The sequence below is a fragment of the Sphaeramia orbicularis genome, chromosome 12 (genome assembly GCF_902148855.1).
Source record: "Sphaeramia orbicularis chromosome 12, fSphaOr1.1, whole genome shotgun sequence".
NCBI classification, from domain to species: domain Eukaryota; kingdom Metazoa; phylum Chordata; class Actinopteri; order Kurtiformes; family Apogonidae; genus Sphaeramia; species Sphaeramia orbicularis.
In genome coordinates this window covers 7,154,668-7,176,593 of record NC_043968.1, presented here as the reverse complement: position 1 = coordinate 7,176,593, position 21,926 = coordinate 7,154,668, and the positions used below count along the sequence as shown (strand labels likewise).

At 37.9% G+C, this 21,926-nt stretch overlaps 1 long non-coding RNA gene across 1 annotated transcript in view; it reads right to left on the bottom strand.

Moving 5' to 3' along the window:
• The window catches only part of LOC115430496 (uncharacterized), a 24,690-nt gene extending 4,895 nt beyond the window's left edge, over positions 1 to 19,795 (bottom strand). Inside the window, exons 1-2 of the long non-coding RNA XR_003936945.1 lie at positions 19,783 to 19,795; positions 16,057 to 16,061 (exon numbers count right to left, since the gene is read on the bottom strand). This is a non-coding gene — a long non-coding RNA (uncharacterized LOC115430496). The remainder of the gene's footprint in view (positions 1 to 16,056; positions 16,062 to 19,782) is intronic.
• Between the last annotated feature and the right edge of the window lie 2,131 nt (positions 19,796 to 21,926).

Sequence of the window (21,926 nt, the reverse complement as noted above, 5' to 3'; positions counted from 1 at the left end):
ACTTATGATTTCTACATGTGCATTATGGATCAGATCTACAAAGACACTAAACAGGCAGAATGTTGTTATTAAAATTACACGTATTTTTCTTTAGACATTCCAGGTTGTTCTTATTTGTTCAGGTTATTGACATTTATTGTTAAAGGATATCAGAATTTAATGTTCTTTGCAGTAAATCAAAGTAAAAAAATTGGTGTTGCCATTATTTAGAGGCATAATATCATATTATTTTTTTCACATTAAACCAAGAAGAACATTTGGAGTCATTATTTCTAGGTTATTATGCTGTTATTTTTGGGTTTGATGCCCTTGACTGTTAATATCTTCAGGGTAATTTTGCATTTTGCACTTGCAAATTCGTCCCAGGGGCCAGGTTGGAACCTTTGGCGGGCCGCATGTTTGACACCTGTGCCCAGTGGAAATTCAGAATACAAAATGCGGTCACCGCTCCACAAACACAGCCACACCACATCAACACTCAGTAAATAAATAAATGCAGAGTATAAGTAGCTGTGAATAAATTAAATTAAAAAGAAGTAGATTAAAAAGACCAGATGTGTTCCTACCTTCACATAAAAACATAGAAACCCACCTGAGGACAGAAGTGGTCCTGGGCTTCTACCTCCTGTTCACCCCCATCAGGTTGAACAGCACCTGATTCCAAACAGTGGAATACTGAGTTAAATTTATGGCATTAGTCCTCAAAGGGTTAAGAGTGAGTGTGATGTGTTTGGAATGACTCCAGATGAATGGAGTGTTTCAGTCCGAGCTGATGTGAATATATTTTCCTTCCATGTTTCACCTTCACGGGGCCTTTTGTTTCCCACTGATGTGTCACAGGATGTTGTTTCCCCCCCTAATGAATGATGATATGCTCTCACTTCAGGATGATGTACAGTCCGCCACGCCGAATCCCCCCTCCTTCAAGCCTCCGCCCCCCCCAGGGGTGCAGAGCGCCAGAGTAGACGAGACCAGCTCTACAAACGCCCCTCGTCTGAGTCGTCCCACTCAGGCTGTACTTCACAGCCCCGCCCTCCCACAGCCCCAGCACAGACCCCGGTCAGGGCGTCACCTCGCCGACGCAGCACCACAAACGAGAGGCCGCCAGGGACCCGACTCGAGACTACGCCACTGTCCGAAAGAAAGACGCCGCCGCCGCGCTCACTCCAGGAAAGAGCCCATAGCGAACGCTCAGCTGTCCCCGGTGGCGCAGCACAACATCGGGCCCCTTCCCCAGGGTCCAGTCCCCGGCAGCGAGCCACCAAACCCAACCCCCTCCACCCCTCCACCCCTCCACCCCCTCTCCTCCACCTCCGCCTACGCCCCGCCCCGCCTCCTCCTCCTTCGTCCCTGCCCCATAACCGGGGTCCGTGTCCCAAATCGGGCCGCCTCTAAACACCAGTTTGTGACAGTTGAGGTTCACAGGCCCAACGCCGAGCCGGACGTCAACGAAGTGCGGCCGCTGCCTCAGGCTCGAGGTGAGGAGGGGCCAATTGTTGGAAGCCCACAGGCATCATGGGTAAAATGAGAGTTCTGTGTAAGTCAGGTAGGGGCGGGAATCTATTATTATTTCACGATTTGATTCAGATTTTTGGTGGTTACGATTCGAATTCAATATCAGTTTTCGATTCAAAATGATTTTCGATTTAAGATGATTTGATTCATAATTAGAAAAGCGACTCAGAGAGCGCAGACCTCCGCCAGGCAGATCAGTCCGCCCCCCCGATCACCACCAAAATTTAATCTTTTGTTCCTTGTGCCAGTATCAACATTTCCTGAAATTTTCATCTAAATCCGTCCATAACTTTTTGAGTTATCTTGCACACACACAGACAGACAGACAAACCAACGCCAGCAGAAACAGAACCTCCTTGGCGGAGGTAATGATTTCTGCTTACAGTCTACAGATGTGCAAGGATCCCCATGACCTACCCCAGTCTGCTTTGCAAGACAGAATGACAAATGCAGACATTAAAATGTCTTTTTCACATTTATTCACTTTAACATTTATCCATGCTTGGCAGGAGTTTGGTGAGGCACAGCAGTGTGTGTTAGTTTGACTCTGCACCGTGTCCTTACCGAGGTTAGTATCGAAAACTAACGAAATGACGAAAACTACAACTGTAAAACATTTTCATTAACTGAAATAAAATAAAAACTATAATTAAAAGAAAAAAACATAACTAACTGAAACTGTATTGTGTGTTTACAAAACTAACTAAAACGGGATAAAAATTATGGATGAAATTCTCCTCTTTATTTCACTCTAGCAATTTTATCTGCTGGCACCATTTGATATTTAACGATCTGTCCCTTGTGGTTTCCAGTCGTCTTCTGGTCCCCACTCTACCTGGAAACATGGAGACTAAAGTTGGGAGAAAGCAGCAGAGGTCCTGTCTGGGATTTATTTGAATACGACGACAGAGAAGAAGAGAAAAGAGACCGACTAAACTAAAACTAAACTAAAACTAAGCATTTAGAAATAACAAAACTAATAAAAACTCACAAACCTGCTCTAAAACCGAATTAAAACGAACTGAATTAGAGAAAAAAGTCAAAACTAAATAAAACTAAACTAGAATGAAAATCCAAACTATTAGAACCTTTAGTTGGACCAGGCATTAAAATGAACAAGAACTGAAGAAAACAAGGGGTGGTCCTAATCATTTTTTATTTAAATGATAGGCTGTAACAGTTATGTAAATTAAGTAATAAGTAAATACATGCATCTTAAAATTCCTATGCAAGTACAGGTAAGAATAATCTAAAACCAATATGTAAAACCATCAGGTCTGTGTTTTGTTAATGATGAAAATGACGATGATTCACCGTTAAATCCATCATCAGATTGGGACAAATGATGGAATCCTGTTGATCTTCTCTAAGCCCAATGTGACACCTGTCAATCAAAAGCAATCATGTCAATCATTTATTTGTGAATAATAGTTTGTAAATGTAAAAAATTTCATGTAATTTAGAGGTTTTTACACCAAAAGAATGAAAAATATTATACTTTTCATTATTATAGCCAGGGCGTCAAACTCATTGTAGTTCAGGGGCCACAATTCAGCCCAATTTAACCTCAAGTGGGCCGAACCAAAAAATAACAGCATCATAACTCATAAATCATGACAACTATTTTTTCCTCTTTGTTTGTAGTGCAACAGAAACAAAAAAAAAAAAAAAAAAAATCAAAAACATTAATTGTGGAAAATATTTACCTTTACAAACCTGTCCAAACAAAAAAAGATGTGAATTATCTGAAAAAAAAAAACCGGAAATTTCTTAAAAATATTAAGTGGAATTTTTTACACTATTATGCCTCAACTTATACATGTGCATTATGGATCAGTTCTATAAAGGCACAAAACCATTTAGTAACAAGCAGAATATTGTTAAAATTGCACTCAATTTTTTTGAGACATTTCAGGTTATTCTCATTTTATTGGTTAAAGGATAACACGGGTCAACAACAAATGTATTGTTGAAGTTTTTTGAGCGGATTTAGTATAATTTGGTGTGCTGAATCCAAAAAATCACATTCATTTTGCTCAATCAGGTCAACTTTCTGAACTATGCTACATATTGGCTTTTCACATTTTTGCTTACATTTATGGGCATTTTCACATCATATGATACAAAATTCTTTCATATTTCTTTGCAATAAATGAGTTCTGAAGATTTGACTTTTGCCAATTTTATGGATTAATGTTTTTTTTATATTACAGGTGAATGAAATGGCTTCGGACTAGAAGATCTTGCAAAAATACGCCTGACATATTCTGCCACATCTGCGCTAAATACACCATTGTACCTAACAGGAATCCTGTTAGAAAATGACTTTTTTTCTCTTAAAACTTATTTTGGGTGAGAACTATATAAAAAATCAACTGATAAAGTCACAAAATGTAATCAATTTTGTGAGAAGATCAAATTTTTCAAAATCAAATTAGCAAAAAAACCTGACCAGATTGAGAAAAACAGATGTCATTTTTGGATTTAGCGGTGCAAAATGGTCCGAATTCAGGCTGAAAAAAACCTAGACACCTTGCAAAAAACATTTTTGTAACCCAGTGTTATTTGTTCATGTAAATATTTTCATAATTTATGTTAGTTTTGCACTATAACAAGGAGAAAATGTTGAAGTTGTCATTATTCATCAGCATAACATGATATTTTTTCCCACATTAAACCAAGAAGAAAATTTGGAGTCATTATTTATAGGTTATCATGTTATTAATTTTACTTGAGATCACAATAGTCTGTATGTGGAACCTGAACTAAATCTAGTTCAACACTCTTGGTTGATTATATCTTCAGTGTAATTTTTACACTATCCAACTTCATCCCGTGGGCCGGAACGGACCCTTTGGCGGGCCAGATTTGGCCCGCAGGCCGCATGTTTGACACCCCTGATTTCTGGGTTCTGATGATAGTATTTCACTGGTCTGACCCACTTTAGATCATATTGGTCTGAAAGGTGGAACCTGACTAAAATGATTAATATCTTTTCATTTCATAAATCCATCCCACAGGCCCAGATTGGACCTTTTGGTGGGCCTGTTTTGGCCCACGGGCCGTATGTTTGACCCCCCCCGCTCTACAGTAATAACACTGCTGATCGTTTTTGGTCCTTTGTAAGTGACCTGTCGGACTCCAACGTCTCTCGCTGCTTCAATAACCTGACTGACACTAATGCAGTCAATTATGTATGAGTTATTCATGAACACCTACTTTGTGTGGAAACCTTTTTCATACGCCCATGATGCCTGTGGGGCTCCGCAAGACAATAACAGACATTTTCCAAGTGAATTTCACGCAATTTCCTCTCCACTTCCCTTTCAATTACAAGCCAAATTAGTACTGGTCCGACTTCAGAGAGCTGGTAGGTGTTCTCTTTGTCATGAATCATTCAGCTGCGTTCAGATTCGTGTTCTGATTACAGCCAGGACCCTCGGACTCGCTGATTTATCACTTTCAGCATCAAATGAAGTAATATTCTGGATATTTGGAAGAAGACACGTGTGGATATTATGTAAATGATTCGTCCAAATACTGTATTTATTTGGGCTTTTTGTGCATAATGACAATTACCTACAACGCCGTGTGTGATTGTGAGCGTAATCAGTCATTTTAAGTCCCATTGAGTCCTTTAATCCTTCATTATGTCGGAAAATTATATTTTTGTCAGAGCCAGTATGAAAATCTGCCAATGCTTTTTTCATCAATGTTTATTTCCAAAGCAGTTTGGGCTTTTAATCATGTAGAAAATAGAGGCTACACTGATTGTGTGCATAAATATCAAAGGATGATGATCAGAATAATTATTAAGGTGATGATAAAGTTACTAGAATCTGTGTCATTTTTCAGGCCTCTTTCAGACCTGCTTTAATCAAATGGACCGTTGTAATTATAGACCATATGGACAAAAGTATGTGGACAGGTTGAATTAAGTCAATGAGTATGTAAGTAAACGTTATTTATAGAGCACTTTTCACAGACAGGTACAAAGTGCTTTACAGTGCAAAATACAATTAAAACACTATTTAATATATAATAAAATGCAATTAAATACCATTTAACTATAGAATAAAATACAATTAAAATACCATTTAAATATAGAATAAGATATAGTTAAACTACCATTTAACGATATAATAAATACAATTAAAATACTATTAAAATACCATTTAAATATATAATAAAATAAAATTAAAATACCATTTAAATACATAATAAAATACAATTAAAACACCATTTAAATACAGAATAAAATACAATTAAAATACCATTAAATATAGAATAAAATACAATTAAAATACTATTAAAATACCATGTAAATATAGAATAAAATACAATTAAAACAACATTTAAATACATAATAAAATATGATTAAAATGCCATTTAAATATAGAATAAAATACAATTAAAACAACATTTAAATACATAATAAATATGATTTAAAATGCCATTTAAAATATAGAATAAAATACAATTAAAACACCATTTAAATATCAGAATAAAATACAATTTACATACCAATTTAAATACATAATAAAATATAGTTAAAACTACCATTTAATATATAATGAAATACAATTAAAATACCATTTAAATATATAATAAAATACAGTTTAACTACCATTTAAATATAGAATAAAATACAATTTAAATACAATTTAAATATAATAAAATACAATTAAAATACCATTTAAATATAGAATAAAATGCAATTAAAATACTATTAAAATACTTTTAAAATACCATACATATATAAACTACCATTTAAATATATAATAAAATACAATTAAAATACTATGGGTTCAGAAAATGAATGAAAACTAGTCATTTTGGTGACTTTTAACCTCCAACATGACCTTAACATCAGACTTTCATTGTACAAAGTACTCGTACGATACAATCTGGCACTGACAAGATCATTAAATGGCCCATCATGAACATATTTATACACTGTGTTGGACAAAACAGTGGAGAAGCTGGGAAAGTTGCGAAAAACATGGATTTTCAGAGTTCAAAAAAAAGTAACTTTCGGGGTGGGGTGGGGGTTTTGGACAAAAATTTTAAAAAAAAAATTACACAGGAGTGCTTAGAACATCTTGTTGCATCAGAAAATCAGGGCTAAAGTGGTATTTGATATTAAACCCCCCCCCCATCAATAATTACAGCATTTTTATCAATACAACATCATCCATAAACAAATATGTTGTTTGTTTACAAAGTTTTGAAAATATAAACAGACACCTTTGGCACCGGAAAACACATTTTTCCAAATTTTTTTCAATTCAAAATGCTGAAGTGAGAGTTCGGGTACTTGGCTAAAAAAAGGATATTTCAGCAGGTACTCCACTGTAAAAAAGTTTGACCCCCCTGCCGTAGAAGACCTCAAAAGGAGCGTCTTTTACTGAAACACTCAGATGGTTTAACGTGTATAGACTGAGCCCTGCATGGATCCCATCCAGAGTTAACCCACGTGCTGCCCCCTCCCCCTCCCCCCCCCCCCCACCAGGTGGCGCCCTGTCTCAGCTGTCAGACAGCGGCCAGACGCTCAGCGAGGACAGCGGCGGGTGGACATTGCTGATTCGGGACACGTCAGCAAAGACAGCAGCCCCCACTCCTCACGCCACTCGCCGCCCCGGAGAGCACCAAGGGGGCGGGGGGGACAAACCCTCCAAAAACCGTGAGGGGGTCCATCACAACAACACTGTAGTCTGGGACTGAAGTGTGTGGAGACGGAACTTGTACATCTGTGAAGACCAGGTCATGTGTTAGACCCAGATCAGAGTCAAGCACAGCACCACCACCAGTCCAATTTAACATTTAGAAAGGTGAATTAGGTCCAGTTAGGTAAGTTAAAGGTAAGGTAAGATACGGTTAAGATAAGAAAAAGGAAGGTATGTTAAGATAAGGTAAGACCTAAGGTAAGGAAGGTTGGATGTTAAGATAAAGGGAAGGGGAAGGTAAAGAAAGGTTAAGGTAAGATAAGATAAAGTAGAAGGTAAAGAATAAGGTAACGGAGGTTAAGATAAGAATTAAGGTTAGTAAGGACACTATAAGTGTAAGGATGAGTTATAGTAGGGCAAGGTAAGATAAGATAAGGTAAGGTAAAAGTAAGGATAGAGTAAAGTAAGTAAGACAAGTAAAGCAAGGACACTATGAAGGTAAGATGAGGTAAAGGAAGGTTGAGGTAAGATAAGGTAGTGTAAAGCAAGGTTAAGATAAGATAAGGTAAAGTAAGGTTAAGATAAGTAAGGTTAAGGTGAAGATAGGCAAGGTAAAGTAAGGGATAAGATAAGGTAAAGTAAAGGTTAAGGTAAGATAGGCAAGGTAAAAAGTAAGGATAAGATAAGGTAAAGTAAGGTTAAGGTAAGATATGACAAGGTAAGGTAAGATGACATAAGATAAAGCAAGGTTAAGATAAAATAAGGTGAAGTAAGGTTAAGATAAGATAAAGTAAGGTTAAGGTAAGATAGGCAAGGTAAAGTAAGGATAAGATAAAGTAAAGTAAGGTTATGGTAAGATAAGAAGGTAAGATAAAGTAAGATCAGATAAGATTAAGTAAGGTTAAGGTAAGATATGACAAGGTAAGGTAAGATGACATAAGAGAAAGCAAGGTTAAGATAAGATAAGGTAAAGTAAGGTTAAGATAAGATGAGAAGATGAGGGAAAGCAAGATTAAGGTAAAATAAGGTAAGGTTAAGATAAGGTAAGATAAGATAAAGTAAGGTTAAGGTCAGATAAGGTAAGATAAAGTAAGGGTAAGGTAAAGTAAGGTTAAGATAAGGTAAAATAAGGTTAAACTCAGATAAGGTAAGGTAAGATAAAGGCCAGGCAGGTTTATTTCTACAGGCACATTTCATGTACAAGACATTCAAAGTGCTTTCCATAAAACATTAAAAGCATTACAGCAGAAGCAATAAAGAAGGTACAGGGCATGAGAAAAAAAACAAACAAACGCAAAACATGTATTTTTTTTGTTGTAACTTTTTTTAAATGTATGAACAGGAGCGATCATTCTATTGATACTTTTTGCAAATGTAAAGGTTTGGAACAGTGTTTTTCTGAGGGTTTGTGGGAATTGAAATGAAGCACCTTTCCCACGACGACATCTTACTCAAGAAATCACAAAAAAAAACAGGAAGAGGTTTGGAACTGAGACAGTATTGAAAGTACAAGTCTAGAGAAAGTCAGGATGTTTTTGTGAATATTACACAATTTGGAAGAGTTTTAGAAATGGAGAACATCTTCGCTAATTAAGAACAGAATTTTGCACCATCCCGTACTTTCTGATCTCTTTGGAGGATTATGATTTAGTGGATTAGTCTAAAATTTAGGGCAGAACTTTAGAGATTGAAGCTTCGTGGCGGAAAGTGTCCCGACTGGAACGAAGGTCTTCACAGGTGTAGAAGTCCAGGTGTGTGTACGGGCTGATAAATGGACCTGGTTTGTGCTTAATCCCCTGCAGAACCTGTTCTCAATCCTACCGTGATCTCTTCTTTCCTCCTCCAGAACGTTTCCTTTGTTTTTCCTCATCTTGTTTGTTGTCTTCCATCATGTCACACAGCACCTCGTCATTCCATCACCGGCTGCAGCGTAACATAATGAAACTCTCAAATCGCTTTTCCTGCTTCTTACTGATTGAGGGAAGGGAATAACGATAAAGATCGAAGGGAGTATCCAGGACGTTTATGATGAGAAAGCCGTTAGGTCAATGACTGTTTTAGATGAGAATTACTGAGCAGGGACCAGGGCTGGGTGGATTGGATTTCGGATGAATCCAGCAGCCAAACATTTACTTTTATTGTGCATGAAAGATGAGGAGGATCGTGCTGGGGAATTAAATATGCTCATAAATCTTGCCTTAAATAAACCAGCTGTTTACTGTCAGCTTCTGGAACATTCTGCTTATCTGAATGCCCGTCAGAGAAAACCACACAAACTCAAATATTGGCTATTTGTCAGTGAAAGTGGAAAACCATATCCTGCTCTGTTTCACCTCTTCTGTAACTGTCATCTTGATTTCTATAAAAGATAAAAGCTGGATATTTTTTTTTATGTTCGCTAAATCAAAAGAAGCTGTTTCTACCTCGGTAAGTGTCAGCCTCTGGACGACGATATATCGACCTCAACCATCCCCTCAGAGTCCACAGATACTGTTGAATTTCTGCCGCTCCGGGAAGGAGACGTTAACTTGATTTCAGGACGGTTCTGCCTCTGCAGAGGTGATCTGTAGAAGAGCCTCTGGAGGTCAAAGTATAGTGGCTTTTTAAAGGTCTGTATAATAACTGTGGTCTGGAGCAGGGACGCTTTATTGGAGGACAGGACTGACTGCTAAGGGGGGGGCGGTTTCTGTGGGGACGCTGCTCACCACACCACCTACCTTTAAAGGGGTTCTGCGCAAGGTTATGATCGATAACGACACTAACGAAATGACGAAAAACTAGAATTGTAAAAACATTTTCGCTAACTGAATAAAAACTATAATTTAAAAGAAAAAACGATAACTAAACTGAAACTGTATTGTGTGTTTACAAAACTAACTAAAAACGGATAAAAATTATGGATAAAATTCCTCGTTTTCGTCTTTTTCAATGTCAGATTGATATGAATCGATTTAGTTTCCCTCAAGCAATTTTAGCTAGTGGCACCATAGATATTTAATGGTCCGTCACTTGTGTTCACACTTGTGTTTCCAGTCATCTTCTGGTCCCCACTCTACCTGGAAACATGGAGACTAAAAGTTGGTAGAAAGCAGCATAGTCCTGTCTGGGGATTATTTGAATACGACAGCAAAGAATATAAAATATATGACAAAGCTAAACTAAACTAAGCAGCAACCTGCTCTAAAAACAAATTAAAACTAACTGAACTAGAGGAAAAAAAAAGTCAAAACTAAATAAAACGAAACTAGAGTGAAAAATCCAAAACTATTCGAACCTTGCCTGAGAGGGCCTGAACTTTTATCCAGAACCGCACCTGCACTATTAACTCTGATGAAATGTCCACAGAGTCCACGTTCCTCAGTGGATGTGGACAATTTAGTTCCAGATACAAAGATATTGTTCTAAGCTGCAGGTGTATCAAATTGGAGGATAATCGGAGTCATTTTGAATTTTTGGATGAATTTTTGGAAATTGCTCAGTGATGGAAGATAGGAAAATTGTAGATTGTTGTGACCTTGAACTTCAGCCTACTGGGACCAAAATGTAATGGGTTGGTCCCAAGGCCTAGGCCTATCTGTGGGGAAGATTTGGGAAAGATGGGGGAAGAGTGTTCCCCTAAAGCTGCTAACAAACAAACAAACAAACAAACAAAACAAACAAACAAACAAACACAACACACAAAAGCAAAGTGATCATAATACCTCCTGGTGGAGGGTAACTGTAGGTTGCAGAAGAGGTTGAAACTGTTGAGCATTTGTCTTCCTAACTCATGGACTGTCCAAACCGGGAATAAACCCCAGTGTTCTATGAAGGTTTTGGACATAATCGCTCATTTACGCCTGTGTTTCCTGATGTGAATATATCATCAGGGTGGTTTGTGAATGTGTAAATTAGTTCGAAGAAATCTCCATCGTGTGTGTATTGTAGCTCCTCCTCTGATAAATAAGGTTAAATGAGCACAGTAGCACAAAGAGAAGCAGATAAACAGGAGCTTATGAATATATTCATGTGAAGGCCCATAAATATTCTGAATGGACGCTGTGCACTTCTTAAACCCTGTGCTTCTTCCTGCCTCTGTCGTTTCCTTCAGCCCGGTCGCTGGAGCCACCTCCAAGCTGGTGAGGGTGGCCAAGAGGCCAGCACGCTGTGCATCGCCATCGAGGGCGGAGCCAACACTCGGCGCCGCTGCCACGAATCGTAAACAATACGGTGAGTCATGACAGAAACAGTGTCAACTTCAAATAAAAGCCCCCTCACCTGTTTCCAAACTCCATTAAATCCTCGTTAAAGTGCAGAAACTTGACTTTAGCGCAAGGTTATTATCGTTAACGAAAACTAACGAAATGACGGAAACTAGAATTGAAAAAACATTTTGAAACTGAAATAAATAAAAACTATATTAAAAGAAAATGATAACTAACTGAAACTGTGTTGTGTGTTACCAAAACTAACTAAAACGGATAAAAAATTATGGTTAAAATTCCCTTTGTTTCGTCTTTATCAGTGTCGGATTCCTATGAAACCGATTTATTTTGTGCTAGCAATTTTAGCTAGCAGCACCATATGATATTTAACGGTCAGTCACTTGTGGTTTCCAGTCGTCGTCTGGTCCCCACTCTACCTGGAAACATGGAGACTAAAGTTGGGAGAAAGCAGCAGAGTCCTGTCTGGATTTATTTGAATACGACGACGAGAAGAAGAGAAAAGAGACGACTAAACTAAAATTATACTAAAACTAAGCATTTAGAAAAAAATGAAAACTAATAAAAACTATCAAACCCTGCTCTAAAAACGAATTAAAATGAATTGAATTAGAGAAAAAAAGTCAAACTAAATAAAACTAAAATAGAATGAAAATCGGACAATGGCCCTGTATCTTAGGGCGGCCAAATGAAAAGCTTTGGGAAATGGTATCAGATGCCATTTATTCTCCCCCCGTCTCTGTATTTATTCTATTACAGAAATAGTCCATGTTTTGCTCATATTCCAATCAGATCTGTAAAAAAATGAAATTCCACTTGATATCACTGATACTGATTTATTGGACCAATCCACTTCCTATCTGTTATAATGGGAACATTTTCAAAGTCGCACCAAATCCAGAATCAGATCTGGATCCAAATAATTCAGTCCCTTGTGCTGACATCATCATACAGAAGCTGTATACCAAGTCTGAAGTCAATCAGAACTGGAGTTTGGGAGAAAAAGATGATTGTAATGTTTTCTCCGTAAGAGCCCATGTTAAATTTTGCGTCAGTTCCAGATCCAGAAGAAGATCCTGATCAGCATGTGACATTATGTTTGGGTCATCTCCCCATCAGGGCTGGACTGGAGACATTTACACTGGAGATCATTTAGATTTACTGAGTTATTGCATCCATCCACTCCCTGTCTCTTATAATGGGAAATTTTCAAAGTGGCACCAAATCCAGAATCAGATCCGGATCCAAATAATTTTCACCAACTTTCGTTGACATCATCCATAAAGAAGCTGTATACCAAGTTTGAAGTCAATCAGAATTGTAGTTTCGGAGAAGAAGACGATTTGAAATTTTTGTAACGGACGACAGACGACGACAGACGCTGCATGACGACAGTAGCTTACAGCCTGTCGTTCCGCTAAGATAAAAACTATTATCACCTTGATTTCAAGCATCCTAAAGCACTTTGTTCTGTTTGAGAGATGGATGTTAGTTCCTTTGTTGGGATTGCACAAAATACTGTTCTGGTGTTGGATGATTCAGGGACTGTCCACTATTCATTCTATTCACAACTAACAGAAAATGAACGTTTGAGCAGCATCTTAAACTGTAATGTCTCTGAAACATAATTTAAGTTTTTAGAGACGAAAGTTTTGTGATATAGCCTTAGATCCTGTTCTGATCAATAAAATTTGTTTAGAGTTTGTGCGTATTTTTTCCAGGAAATAATCTTTAAATAAAGAAACAAAAAAAAAACATCGCCTTGTTAACAGTATCGTGATATATCATATTGTGATTTGTATCGTACCTCCAGATTCTCGCCGATACACACCTCGAATAAGAACTGCCGCAACAAACGACGGGATTTCATAATAGTCCCATTAGTTTCGTGTCTTCTCATATTAAAACTACATCGAGCCCAGGTTCTTTAAACGTTTATGCGTCTCTACAGCGCCCTCTGTGTCTGAAAACGACAGTGACACTTCGCTGAATCCACGGGCTCCGCCCACAGCTCCCACTTAAGCCAAAACAAATAAACTAAACTAGAATGAAAAATCTAAAATGATTAGAACCTTGGTGTAGCGGCGTATCTGTGTCATTTGGCTGCTGTGTGTATTATCCGGGGTGCGTTGGCTTCTGTTGCGGGTCCCAGATGGGATGCGATGCCCTTTAAGGCTTTCTGTGGAATCACACTGCAGATGAACTCACTCTGAGACTCCGGCTCAGTTTGTCCTCCTTGGGTTTTTCACAAAGATCATTAAACCATTAATGGCGTCTCCATGAGGTTTGAAGTCGTGTGTGAGACAGACGAAAGAATGTGAGGAGTAGAAAATAAAGGGTAACAGCAGAAACTAGCCCTGGCCCCGCCCTCTAACCTTCTGTGGGAGTGGCTTTGATGAATGAATGAAATCTTTATTTGGAACATGTCGACAGTGAAATCAAAACAAAAATCAGCCAACAAAACATAAGTACTGGTACATAAATGATTGATAAGCAAACAACAACCAAAAATACATACATAATAATAGTAATAATTAATCAATAAGTAATAATAACAAGAAGAAGAAGAAGAAGATAAATAAAACAAATTAAATGAAATTATACATGCTTGAAAAGATGTAAAAAACTTATGTACTCCTACCCCCATTTTCTATTCCTTTTGATCACTATATAGCAATTATTATTTTGTATGAATATCAATATAATAATAATAATAATAATAATAATAATAATGATAGTTTGTTCTGTGCTGCTCTCTACACTCATATTTACTGTATATTTACTGTGTATTTACTGTGTATTTACTATGCAGTACTTGGTTCTGGTTCGTCAGTTCAGCTCCATGTGCAAGATTTAGCTGAAGAAAAATAATGTCATGTTCTTTCTTCTGTTTTCAACACTGCATCGAGTAAGAACCATTTATTTGTGTTTTGTTGCTTTAAAGTCCTTTTCACTGACAGTGAGTCTCCTTTAACAGGAGCTCTGAACAGACTGCATCTGCATCTTTTTCTTCTTTGTCTCCATCTTCTTCATCTTTTTTCTTCTTCTTTGTCTTCATCATCATCTTCTTTGTCTCTTCTTCCCTTTTTCTTCTTTGTCTTCTTCATTTTCTCCATCTTCTCCATCTACATCATCTTCATCTTTTTCTTTGTCTTTTTCATCTCCATCTTCATCTTCCTCTTTTTTTTCTTCTTCTTTGTCTTCTTCATCTTCTTTGTCTCTTTCTTCCCATTTTCTTCTTTGTCTCCATTTTCGTCGTCTTCTCCATCTAATTCATCTTCTTTATTTCCATCTTCTTCATCTTCTCATCTTTTTCATCTTAGTCTTCATTTTCTTCGTCTCCATCATCTTCATTTTGTGTCTTTGTCTTCATCATCTTCATCCTCTTCTTCTTCATCTTCTTCTTTGTCTTCATCTTCTTTATTTCCATCTTCTTTATCTTGGTCTCCATCATCTTCTTCATCTTCATTTCATCTTTGTCTTCGTCATCTTCATCCTCTTCTTCTTCTTCATCTTTTTCGTCTTCATCTTCTTCGTCTCCTTCACCTTGTTCTACTTTGTCTTTATCTCCATCTTTATCATCTTCTTTGTCATCTTCATCTTCTTCATCTCCATCTTCTTCATCTTCATTTTCATCTTTGTCTTCATCATCTTCATCTTCTTCTTCATCTTCTTCTTTGTCTTCATCTTCGTCTCCTTCATCATTGTCATCTTTTTCATCTCCTTCACCTTGTTCTTTATCTTTATCTCCATCTTTATCATCTTCTTTGTCTTCTTCACCTTTTTCTCCATCTTCTTCTCTTTGTCTTGTCCTTTATCTTCTCCTTCATCTTCTTGTCTTTCTGTTTGTCTTCATCTTTTTCTCCTTCTTCTTCATCTTCTTCTTCTCCATCATCTTCTCCTCCTCCTTCTTCTTTGTTCTCTCTTCTGTTTCAGGTCGTTTCCATAGTTAAGGTGTATTATTAACTACATTTGAATGTGGACTTGAATGAATATCCCTTAAACTAAAACGTCCACTTTTTCTTCTGTGAGACTGTGCTGTTTTTTGCGTCCACTGTATCTAAGGGTGATTCTGTTCATCCTACTCATCTAACCATTAACTGACCGATGGAACAGCTGTGAAGATCACACCAAAACCATGTCAAACACAGGAAACTCACCTAAACTGGTCATTTTGTCTAAATGAACTGGAGTTGGACTTTATTAATAAAAATCCCATTGATCCTGCTGCGCTCATCAGTCTAAAACATCTCAATTAATGACCATCACATGCTTAAGGAACTTGGGCCAACTGGATCCTCACATGAATCCCCTCATAAACTTCCCCATAAATATCCCATTTATTAGCTCATTCTACTGCCTTTTCTAAAGTGCACAAGCAGAGGAGGACGGACATAAAGACGGCTAGCTTATAAAATTATATTTCCCACCATCCTTCATGTTTACATATGCAAATCAGAGCTGATAGTCATTTTTGCGTCGTAAGGTTTACATTCTTTGAATTTAAAAAGATGATGATGTGATGTGTTTTTTTGTACATCTGGAGAATTTAAGTGGAGTTCACGGCATCTCTGTGTCACTGCTTTATAGAGATGCACCAACTGTTATATTACTGGTCGAAATGTGAAAATGACCTTTAGAAGTGCTTGAATTTGACCTTGAAAGATGTGTACAAACCCTGTATAGTGCATTGACAGATTTTTTTGCTTAATTCAAGCAAAAAAAATCTGCCAATGGAACAAGAGAAAATTATCTTGGTAAGATTTTTTGAAATAAGATTTTTAAGATCTATTGTCTAAAAATAAGTTCTTATATCTCACTGACAAGTTACTCTTTAGGTGATTATGTCTTATTTTAAGTCTTGGGAATAATGGCGTCATAAATAACTGCATTACTAACGCCGTTGTTGTTTTCCAGTAACAAGTAATCTAATTAATTACTATTTGAGACGTTTCAATGCCGTTACCGACAGTGAAACGTGGTGTGTTACTGTGCACTGATATCTAACAGCTGTTATCTGTCCTGACTCGCTCAGACAGGGCACCAGAGGTGTGACGTCCAGGACGACTCGAGTCTTTTGAACAGCTCTTTTAACTAGTGAACGATAAAACCGATTCGTTGCGAGCCATTCGTTAGTGAGTCGTTCTTCTATTCAGATCTCCCACACTGCCTTCATGCTTCACCTGTGTGTCCATGAGTCTGAGTTATCCACGCCCCCTTCACCTGAACGACTAATGACATCTGCGAGTTTGAGTTGTCCCAGCACAACACATGCACCTGAACACAGCTACGTGAACAGCTAATTTAGGGAAGGAGTTATCAGCTAACTTAGGGGAGGAGTTATCAGCTAATTTAGGGGAGGAGTTATCAGCTAACTTAGGGGAGGAGTATCAGCTAACTTAGGGAGGAGTATCAGCTAATTTAGTGGGAGGAGTTACCGCAGCTTATCTAATTTAGGGAAGGAGTTATCGCTAACTTAGGGGAGGAGTTATCAGCTAATTAGGGGAGGAGTTTCAGCTAATTTAGGGGAGGAGGAATCGGCAAATTTAGGGGAGGAGTTATCGCTAACTTAGGGAGGGGTTATCAGCTAACTTAGGGAGGGGTTTTCAGCTAATTTATGGGAGGAGTTATCGGCTAATTTAGGGAGGAGTTATCGGCTAACTTAGGGGAGGGGTTATCAGCTAACTTAGGGGAGGGGTTTTCAGCTAATTTAGGGGAGGAGTTATCGGCTTTTAGGGAGGAGTTATCGGCTAACTTAGGGGAGTTATCAGCTAACTTAGGGGAGGGGTTTCAGCTAATTTATGGGAGCAGTTATTGCTAACTTAGGGGAGGAGTTATCAGCTAACTTAGGGGAGGGGTTTTCAGCTAACTTATGGGAGCAGTTATCGGCTAACTTAGGGGAGGAGTTCTCGGCAAATTTAGGGGAGTTATCGGCTAATTTAGGGGATGGCTTAGTTATCGGCTAACTTAGGGGAGGAGTTATCGGCTAACTTAGGGGAGGCGTTATCAACTAATTTAGGGGAGGAGTTATCGGCTAACTTAGGGGGAGGCGTTATCAACTAATTTAGGGGAGGAGTTATCGGCTAACTTAGGGAGGAGTTATCGGCTGATTTAGGGGAGGAGTTATCAGCTAACTTAGGGGAGGGGTTTTCAGCTAACTTATGGGAGGAGTTATCAACTAATATTAGGGGAGGAGTTATCTGCTAATTTAGGGGGAGGAGTTATCAGCTAACTTAGGGAAGGAGTTATCAGCTAATTTAAGGGAGGAGTTATCATCTAATTTAGGGGAGGAGTTATCAGCTAATTTAGGGGAGGAGTTATCAGTAACTTAGGGGAGGAGTTATCGGCTAACTTAGGTGAGGAGTTATCTAATTAGGGGAGGAGTTATCGGCTAACTTAGGGGAGGAGTTATCGGCTAATTTAGGGAGGAGTTATCAGCTAACTTAGGGGAGGGGTTTTCAGCTAACTTATGGGAGGAGTTATCAACTAATTTAGGGGAGGAGTTATCTGCTAATTTAGGGGAGGAGTTATCGGCTAACTTAGGGAAGGAGTTATCATCTAATTTAGGGGAGGAGTTATCAGCTAATTTAGGGGAGGAGTTATCAGCTAATTTAGGGGAGGAGTTATCAGCTAATTTAGTGGAGGAGTTATCAGTTAACTTAGGGGAGGAGTTATCGGCTAACTTAGGTGAGGCTGTTATCTAATTTAGGGAAGGATTTCAATGACGTATGCACTAAAACGCACTAAAAAATCAGGTTTCTTTGATATATTTGAAGGTTTTTTCAAAAAAGTAATGCAAAAATTACTTCCCTGTTACTAATTACATCTATGAAGGAGTAATTCAGTTACTAATTCAGTTACTTTTTTGGGAAAGTAACTAGCAACTATAACTAATTACTTTGTAAAAGTAATTTGCCCAACACTGCTTATTTTAAGTGTGATATTTTGACCAAAATGAGGAAAATACGCTTGGTAAGATTTCGATTTTTTCCAGCGGTAAATACTTCCGGATCTGACTGGAAGTTACTAAAGGTGTTTTGTATACAGTGTCTGACCACAATAGCACATGACCTGCAATGTACGTCATCTTAGAAGAGCGGAAAACAATGTATTTGACCTTATCATACGTACAATCAATCATAAATGGTCAAATGTTTCAAATGTCCACTAATCCATATAATTTGTAGTGATCAGACTGCTTTGCACTCATACATTTATAAACAGGTTTTCATCAAATTTCTTTACATTTCTACAGGTCCGTTCCAGGCCTAATCATGTATAATTGATCATATGTTTGAAAAGTTTTAAAAGAATTTTTTCTGTTTCTCTAAATGACGTACATTGCAGGTCACCTGTTGTGATTAGACGCTGTATACAGGGTGAGTCAGAAAAAACGCTCTTTTCATTTAAAGAAATTGTACCACTGAAATGGAAATGCTTATTTTTCTTTTGATCATACAGTCATATTGATGTGGTTATTGAGCATGTCTGGCGATTGAATCATTGATTTATGGCATAGCATAACAGAGGGAATGTCCATTGTTTATTGTGCATCGAAATATCTGCCAACACAGTTTATGCCACCGTGAATGAAATTGAAATTGTCAACCATTACAGCATGTTTACCTCGCCATCAAAATGTTTTGTCTCAACGAAGTCGTCCGGCACGACCTTCAACCTGGCTACCATTCAGATTGATGCAAATCTGTGCTCGTTGTCGCATCTCTGACACAGCTCTTCTCGCCATTCGTGTTCGTCGTAGGGCTTGGATTTCAGCCGTGATGCGATTTCGGAGTTCCTGAAGAGTTTGTGGAACAGTCTGATACACACGGTTTTTAAGATACCCCCACAAGAAAACATCAAGGGGGGTCAAGTCCGGGAATCGGGGAGAATTTTGTCACCATGAAAGCTCTGTGCACATCCGTAAACTGTGGTCTTGCCATGATGAAAACTCCCTGGGCACTGTCATGTAGGCCTATGTCCTGAGTGTGAAAGCAAAGCCCCGACTCCTGTAATTGTTGTCAATTTCAAGTTTGTTCACTGTGGCATACATTGTGTTGGCAGGTATTTCAGTGCCCAATAAACAATGGACCTTCTCTCTCTTATGCAATGCAATAAGTCTATGACTACATCACCAGACATGCTCAATAACCACATCAAGATGACTGTATGGTCAAAAGGAAATCAGTGTTTCCGTTTTAGCAGTACAATTTCTTTAAATGGAAAGAGCGTTTTTTCTGACTCACCCTGTATAAAAGCCCTGTGTAAGTCTGTCTGTCCTCAGTCTGACGAAGGGCCTCGACCCCAAACGTTACGTTGCTGAATAAATGTTTTGGGAGCTCACAGGTTCCTCAATTTTTCATGGAAGTTAATAAAGGCACATGAAAGCAGAAGAAAACCCTTTTAATGCTCCTGTGTTAAATCTTGCAGACTCTCTTTACGTTCCTCTGACAGTGTTTAATTCAGACTCATGTCGTGTTGTCGCGTGTCTGTCTGCTCATGACTCGTAATGTGAAAGCAGTTCATTATTCAGACGTGACAGTAATGAGGTGCACGTCAAAAAAAAAAAAAAAAAGATCTGAATAGCGCAGACTTTTACATTTGCAGCTTGTCTCGTCGAAATATTACACCACAGCTCACAGAAATGACAGGTTAGTTACCTCTGAGGAAAGCCAGGAGGGTGACGGTGTGTGCATGTGTGCCTCTGCCGCACTCATTTACCCGTCAACAAAGCCTCTTATTAGCCGAGGACTATCTGTATCACTAATCATCCTCCGACCGCACAGAACCAGCCAGTTACCGTTTAAAGATCAGAGCGGGGGAACGTCGCGACTTCAGTCCACACCCCGTATAAAGCTGTCAGTCGACCTCGCTCTCCGAAGAGGTGGTGATTGAAATAAAAAAGGAGCTGCTGATTGCGAGGGGAGGGATGAAAGGATTGGAAATCAGCACATTCACAATCAAAAGAGCAGACTGGAAGGAATAGGACAGAGAGTGAGAGGTGGGCTAATAAGGAGAGGCGGGATGAGAGCCAGGATTTGCACAGATGAGAAAGTGGAGGTTTTGTGGGTGGATGTGGTGTTTGGGCTCTTTTCTTTTTTTTGTGTAGCAGTGTGAGTGGGTGGAAGGTAATTACAAATGAGCAGACACAGATGAGCTCCTGTTCCCATCAGAGCCGCTGACAGAAATACCCGACAAAACACATTCTGTCTCCCATCCACTTTTTAACTTGTTGTTTCCGGCAGGTGTCGAAACATCAGAGCTGGACGGAGGTGATAAAAGCACATGCACTATATGGACAAAAGTATGCGGACACGTTGAATTCAGGTGTTTTTTTTCTAACAGGGGTCTGGGATACAAAACAATAATGACTAATGTCAGAATATAGTTTTATATTATAGGATAAAGATCATTGCTTTGGTTAGTTTGGGTTAAATTGTGATTTTTGTTTCTAAAATGCCTCAGAGATGGATTTGACTTATTTTCTCTCAACGCTGTTTTTTTTTTTTTTTTAATCCATGACTATGATTTTAAATGTTCTTCCTCTAATTTCTAAAATATTTTTCATGCTCTGACTGTAAATAATAATTTTCTACCACAACTAACCATCTACTTTCTTCATGTCTCTCTTAAGAAGAAAATCTCCCATTAAACTTTAAGGATTTTTTTTTTTTTTATCCATGAGTGTGATTATTAATGTTCTACCTCTATCACTACTTGACTCACTATTCCCTCATGTTGAACTCAGGTGTTTGTTTCTAACAGGGGTCTGGGACACAAACAATAAGGACTAATGTCAGAATAGAGTTTTATATTATGGGATAAATATCATTGCTTTGGTTAGTTTGGTTTAAATTGTTATTTTTGTTTCTAAAATGCCTCAGAGATGGTTTTTTCCTTAATTTCTTTCAACATTTTTCTTAAACTTTTTTTTTTTATCCATGACTATGATTTTAAATGTTCTTCCTCTAAATTTCTAAAATATTTTTCATGCTCTGACTGTAAATAATAATTTTCTACCTCAACTAACCATCTACTTTCTTCATGTCACTCTTAAGAAGAAAAATCTCCCATTAAACTTTAAGAATTTTTTTTTTTTTTTTTTTTAACCATGAGTATGATTATTAACCCTTTCATGCATTGTGGTCACTCCAGTGGACAGCTCTTCTCCAGCTGTTCTCTTGTATATTCATAGGTTTTATTGTTTTAGCTATATATGAGCCAACACAGTGGACACTTATGCAACATCCCATAATACACTGCAATTCATACCATTACTGTAACTTTCCTGTTCTTGATAAACCTGATCTGCAGTAACATGTTTAAGTGTAAATCAGTTGTTATTTGTTGGACAAAAACAGTTGTGTTTTTGCATATTATATGAGGTAATAACTACCATTGGAGTATGGTAAAATGTAAGAAAACATCAAATTAGCGGCCTTAAAAATGTTTTTATTTCATTGTTTTCATTTTACTTTCTGATATGAGGTTTTAAATACGTATTTCTTTACTTAAAAAATTTAATGCATGGACATTTTTGTAA